The following is a 6883-nucleotide window of genomic DNA, read 5'->3' on the forward strand; positions in this document are numbered from 1 at the left end:
TGCAGTCCAGTGTTTCTCATGATGTACTCTGCATATAAGTTAAATAAACAGGGTGACAATATACAGCCTTGACGTTCTCCTTTTCCTATTTGGAACCAGTCTGTTGTTCCATGTCCAGTTCTAACTGTTGCTTCTTGACCTGCATACAGATTTCTCAAGAGGCAGGTCAGGTGGTCTGGTATTCCTGTCTCTTTCAGAATTTCCCACAGTTTATTGTGTTCCACACAGTCAAAGGCTTTGGCATAGTCAATAAAGCAGAAATAGATGTTTTTCTGGAACTCTCTTGCTTTTTCCGTGATCCGGCGGATGTTGGCAATTTGATCTCTGGTTCATCTGCCTTTTCTAAAACCAGCTTGAACATCTGGAAGTTCACGGTTCACATACTGCTGAAGCCTGGCTTGGAGAATTTTGAGCATTACTTTACTAGTGTGTGAGATGAGTGCAATTGTGCGGTAGTTTGAGCATTCTTTGACATTGCCTTTCTTTGGGATTGGAATGAAAACTGACCTTTTCCAGTCCTGTGGCCACTGCTGAGTTTTCCAAATTTGCTGGCATATAGAGTGCAGCACTTTCACAGCATCATCTTTCAGCATTTGGAACAGCTCAACTGGAATTCTATCACCTCCACTAGCTTTGTTCATAGTGATGCTTTCTAAGGCCCACTTGACTTCACATTCTAGGATGTCTGGCTCTAGGTGAGTGATCACACCATCGTGATTATCTGGGTTGTGAAGATCTTTTTTGTACAGTTCTTCTGTGTATTCTTGCCATCTCTTCTTAATATCTTCTGCTTCTGTTAGGTCCATACCATTTCTGTCCTTTATCGAGCCCATCTTTGCATGAAATGTTCCTTTGGTATCTCTGATATAAGTGATACCATATGGTATTTGTTTTTCTCTTTCTGACTTCACTTAGTATGATAATCTCCAGGTCCATCCAGGTTGCTGCAAATGGCATTATTTCATTCTTTTTTTATGGCTGAGCAGTATTCCATAGTATATATGTACCACATCCTCTTTTTCCATTCATATATTGATGTGCATTTAGGTTATTTCCACGACTTAGCTGTTGTAAGTAGTACTGCAGTGAACACAGAGGTGCCTGTATCTTTCTGAATTATAGTTTTGTCTGGAAAGATGCCCAGGAGTGAGATTGCTGGTTATTGTTTTAGTTGTTAAGTCCTATCCAACTCTTCAACCCTATGGACTGTAGCCCGCCAGGTTCCTCTGTCCATGGGATTCTCCAGGCAAGAAAACTGTTCGTGGGTTGCCATTTCCTTCTCCAGGGGATCTTCGTGACCCAGGGATCAAACCAGAGTCTACTGCATTGGCAGGTGGGTTCTGTGCTGCTGAGCCACCAGGGAGCTCACTTGTTTGTTTATCCCTAAAACCAGGTTTATTGTAGACTTACACAAGTCTTTTGAGACCTAAAGTTCTGTCAAAACTTGTCAAAAATTCATTGTAGTTTTAATTTGCATTTAAATTTGAGATGTTGAGCATCTTTTCATGTGGCCGTCTGTACAGACATGCAGATCATGTAACATGGAGGCTCCATTGCCAAATGTGGACAGTCGGTGCCTTTGGTGGCGTGGAAATCAGGGGACCTGAGTCTGGGCCTGATGAGGAGTGGGAAAGTGGCGTAGTTATGAATGTGGGTTTTTCAGGTCACACTGCTTGGGTTTGAAATCTGGACCCAGTTCTTTTACAGATATTTGGGCTCATTTTCCTCATTTAGGAAAGGAGAATGATAGTTGTAAATCCTTTACCAGTTGAAGAATAGAAAAAGCCCCAAAGCCCTTGGCACTGTGCTTAGCCCTTGGCTAAGTGCGGAACGAATGTCTGATGATGGTGATGATGATGGTGGGGGTGGTGGGAATGTAGTCATATCACCTTGGGAAAGCCATGTCATTTTTATCTCTTCCGGCCACGCTTCCTTGTTGTAAAAGGGCTCACTATTACCTTTAAGGGTCCCTACTTCTAAGTCTTTGATTCAAATATATCAGTTTAAGAACCCCTTGCTCAGTCAATAAATCCATTTTGTTGTTTCAAGTGATGTTTATACAGAGAAGTTTCATAACCTCTAAACGACTCTAAGGAAAGCTTGAGTCTAAAACCCAATGTCAGCCCAAAGGCCCCTGTAGGTTAAACCCCACTGCAACACCCTCCAAGGGTTTATCCAAACTATTTTTATTTTTCTACATTTTATAGCTTTGAGGAATCTAGCCACATAAATCCTTTTGTCCAACTCAAATATCAGAGTAATGCCTTTCATCTTAAATTGATTTATAGGCAATAGCCACACATGTCATAAAATTTATCTCTGAGATAATGTGTATTGTTCAGAAACTGGGCATGTTACCCCATCAGGATTTAGAACTTATATATTAATAGTCCTGGGATTTGGTTGTTTTCTCCAGGATCTTGGTATGTATGCTTTGGTGAAAGTACTCTCTTAGGATCATATGAAACTGCATGTATTTATTTAAGAAATGTGCAACATGTCCTCATAAAAGCCCAAATAAAATACTGCTCTTATTCTTTTAAAATCTGGCATTATCCCTAAATCACCACTTCATTGGGGAATTGTAATAGCTGAGATCCTTGGAGTTCCAAGTGGTGTCTGGTTTCATCTTTTGGAAACAAAGCAGGGTATTAAGACTTATTAAGTGTGAGTAAAAATGTTATTTCTATGTTTGGTGCATGCTAATTAATTTTTGATTTAGGGTTAAGTTCATATTTCTTTTTTTTTTTTTAAGTTCATATTTCTTTTTTGTTCTCTTTCTTTTCCCCACATGACACAGTTTCTCTGAGATTGTCTCAAAACACTGCAAAGCCTGTTGCTTGCTTGCTTCTCCCAGCTGCACTCACTTTAGTGAGTGGTGGAGCCTGTCCCTCACCTTTATTTCTATTAATACTTCCCCTTTGAGAACCGTTGTGATACTCGGTTTAGTGCTAGCAGATGGGGGTCCAAAGTGACAGTGTGATGAGTGAATGAAGAGATAAATAATGATAGCCTGGTGCTTTTCTTTTGAAAAAGAGGAAGGATATACCTAGAGAGGTCACCACTAATTGTGATTTCTTAATGTGTGTGTCCAGTCAAGCACATGAAGATTATTTACCATTATTGCAGGTAAACACCTTGAACTTCAGCTCTTTCTCTCTTGTGGCTCCATTGTAATCACGTGGCATCAGCAGTAACAATAACACTTGTGATGGTATCTTCCACTTGTGGAGTGCCTACTGTGTGTTAAAGCCCCGTGTTTGCCACTTGAAGTTGTTCTTCAACAAAACGTAGCGGGGGCCAAGCAGCCTTGCTGCCTGAGTCTTAATCTGCGTGATCACTTTAGTACTTACTGACTTTGGGCAAGTAAACTGAAATTCCCTATGCCTCTCTCTGCAAATAGTTTCATCAGTACCGTTTTTCTAGATCTCACTTATATACATGAGTATATGGTACTTGTTTTTCTCTTTCTGACTTACTTCCCTCAGTATGACAGTCTCTAGGTTCATTCAAGTCACTGCAAATGACATATATACACTGCCATGTGTAAAACAGATGGCTAGTGGGAAGCTGTTGTAGAGTACAGGGGCTCAGCTTGGTGCCCTGTGCTGACCTCGTGTGATGGGATGGTAAGGGTGGGAGGTGGGAGGGAGGCTCAAGAGGGAAGGATTACATGTGTACATATAGCTGATTCCCATTGTTTACGGCAGAAACTAACACATCGTTGTAAAGCAATTATACTCCAATAAAAGTTCCCTGTGCCTCATTTTTTGCATCTCTAGAGTAAGGGTGGTGGTATTAATGATATCTACCCAATGAGTTGTGATAGGCTTCCCTTGTGGCTCAGCTGGTAAAGAATCCACCTGCAATGCAGGAGACCTGGGTTCAATCCCTGGGTTGGGAAGATCCCCTGGAGAAGGAAAAGGCTATCCACTCCAGTATTCTGGCCTAGAGAATTCCATGAACTGTATAGTCCGTGGGGTCCCAAAGAGATGGACGCAACTGAGCCACTTTCACTTCACAGTGAGTTGTTATAAGAACTAAATTAGTACACAGCGCATGTGAAAGTGCTAGTGGCTCAATTGTGTCTGACTTTTTGTGACCCCGTGGACTGTAGCCCTCCAGGCTCCTCTGTCCATGGGATTCTCCAGGCTAGAACACTGGTGTGGGTAACCATTCCCTTCTGCAGGGGATCTTCCTGACACAGGGATCGAACCCAGGTCTTCTGCATCGCAGGTGGATTTGTTATTGTCTGAGCCACTGGGGAAGCCCTATACAGTGCGTAGGAAGTGCCTCGTATAGAGTAAGTGATTAAGATAAAGACCACTATTTATTTCCCACAACTGCTGTACAAGGTAGATTCTGAGGCTCTAGGTCTTGGTGGATCCAGAGTTCAAGCTCAGCTTTGTCTGATTCTGGAGTCCGCGTTCTCTCTGCTGCACCAAGCTCCTTCTCTGGTCAAGTTCTAGCTTGTGTGACAGCTGCTTGGGTGCAGCTCTGCTTTTTCTCCTGGGACTCCCAACTTCCTCAAGGCAGTGATGCTGAACTTTTTTTTTCTGTATCTCTGGAGTACCTGTGAGCCAGGTTGAATTCATGAATGAATAAAGGGCTGGAAACAGTAGCAACAGTATCGTTTCATGTGGAAGGAAACTAGCCAAGATGGATTAACCAGTGTTCACTAATGTACCCAGGCGACTCTTACTGGTTAGATCCATTGCAAGCTCAGTGATAGCGGCAGTGAGGCAGGGAATTGAATCTCAACCTTTGGCTTTTGGTGCCCCATTTGTTATGGTTTAGGGTCACTGAGAGACATGGACAGAGTTCAGATACAGAACTTGGGGACCCTCGTCTCTAACTGTCTTCTTTCCCAGAACCCTTTTCACTCTTCATGGGGTGCCTGTCTTGCACTCCTTCCCCTTGTTCCTTTGAAATTAATTAATTAGCAAATTAATTAAATTAGCTTCATGGGGTCTTCCTTGCTGTGCATGGGCTTTCTCTAGTTGCGGCGATCGGGGGCTACTCTTGGTTATGGTTCATGGGCTTCTCATCACGGTGGCTTTGGGCCCTAGAGCGTGTAGGCTTTGGGAGTTGCAGCTCCAAGGCTCTAGAGCACAGGCTTAGTAGTTTTGGCTCACGGGGTTGGTTCGTTTCTCTGTGGCATGCAGGATCTTCCGCGACCAGGGATTGAACCTGTGTCCCCTGCATTGGTAGCTGGGTGCTTAACCACTAGACCATCAGGGAAGTCCTGATGCTAGTGTCTTGGCCTCTCTGGGCCATAGGTCCAGTTAAGGATGCCTGCAGGGTGGGGCTTCCTAAACCTGAACCTCAGCCCATGCTGACTGTATTTTGACTCTTCTCCACAACCTGCCTGCTTTTGTTCACTTTCAGAGTCATGAAGTAGTGCTAGGGTGTTTTGGTCTGGAATTCAGTTATTTGTGGATCAATCTGTTTGTTCTTGGGTTTGGGCTCAGATGGTAAAGAATCTGCCTCCAATGTAAGAGACCTGGGTTCGATCCCTCAGTGGGAAAGATCCCCTACAGAAGGGAATGGCAACCCACTTCAGTATTCTTGCCTGGAGAATTCCACAGAGGATCCTGGCAGGCTATAGTCCATGGGATCACAAAGAGTCAGACATGACTGAGTGACTAACACTTTCCCTTGTTCAAAGCTTACTTTCCCACATCAGAAGCAGAATGTCCATATAGTTGTTCTCAAGAGCAACAAAGATCCTTTCCAATAAAAAACAAATAACTTAAAAATAAATGGAATTTTCATTTTTTTCCTGCAACAGATTTTATCCGCTTCAGTGTACCTCTCTCTAGACTGTAACTGTTGGAGGAGGCTAGAGGGAAATTTTTGTCTCATTTGGATCAAATACCATCTGGTACAGTGTTGGGTCTGATTCTGAACTGTTCAGATCTAGGCTCTGACTCCTACCAGCATCTTACAGTGGAGCTCATAGGGAGACCCAGGTCTGAAACAAACTGAACAAATAAAGCTGGGGGAGTAATGCTTGTTCATGACCTGGTCAAATTCTGTCTTTGGTTCAATAAATCTTTCCTTGGCTGTTTTCCCAATCTAGTTCTCTTCTCATGTGACCTGATATCATATTGAGAAAAGGCATCTGATGACAGATGTTTAAGCTTCTACTTACATAATATGGGCTTCCTTTGTGGCTCAGCCTGGTAAAGAATCCACCTGCAATGTGGGAGACCTGGGTTCAGTCCCTGGGTTGGGAAGATCTTCTGGAGAAGGGAAAGGCTACCGACTCCAGTAGCCTGGCCTGGAGAATTCCATGGACTGTATATTCCATGGGGTCCCAAAGAGTTGGACATGACTGAGCGACTTTGACTTACAAAATATAGCCCTCTTCTGCAGGCATTTTCCCACTGCTCTTCTTTTCAATTGACCCAATTATATTTGGTTATGCTGTACTCAATATGCCAGCAAATTTGGAAAACTCAGCAGTGGCCACAGGACTGGAAAAGGTCAGTTTTCATTCCAATCCCAAAGAAAGGCAATGCCAAAGAATGCTCAAACTACTGCACAATTGCACTCATCTCACACGCTAGTAAAGTAATGCTCAAAATTCTCCAAGCCAGGCTTCAGCAATATGTGAACCATGAACTTCCAGATGTTCAAGCTGGTTTTATTTATTTTTTATTTTATTTTTTTTAATTTAATTTTATTTTTAAACTTTACATAATTGTATTAGTTTTACCAAATATCAAAATGAATCTGCCACAGGTATACATGTGTTCCCCATCCTGAACCCTCCTCCCTCCTCCCTTCCCATACCATCCCTCTGGGTCGTCCCAGTGCACTAGCCCCAAGCATCCAGTATCGTGCATCGAACCTGGACTGGCAACTCGTTTCATACATG

At 43.0% G+C, this 6883-nt stretch overlaps 1 protein-coding gene across 1 annotated transcript in view; it reads left to right on the forward strand.

The window, feature by feature from the left end:
- Positions 1-6883, forward strand: part of DNER (delta/notch-like EGF repeat containing) — a 290628-nt gene that overhangs the window by 168305 nt on the left and 115440 nt on the right. The gene's annotated exons all lie outside the window — the stretch shown is intronic.

The sequence above is a fragment of the Bison bison genome, unplaced genomic scaffold (genome assembly GCF_000754665.1).
Source record: "Bison bison bison isolate TAMUID 2011002044 unplaced genomic scaffold, Bison_UMD1.0 scf7180017864068, whole genome shotgun sequence".
Taxonomy (NCBI): Eukaryota; Metazoa; Chordata; class Mammalia; order Artiodactyla; family Bovidae; genus Bison; species Bison bison.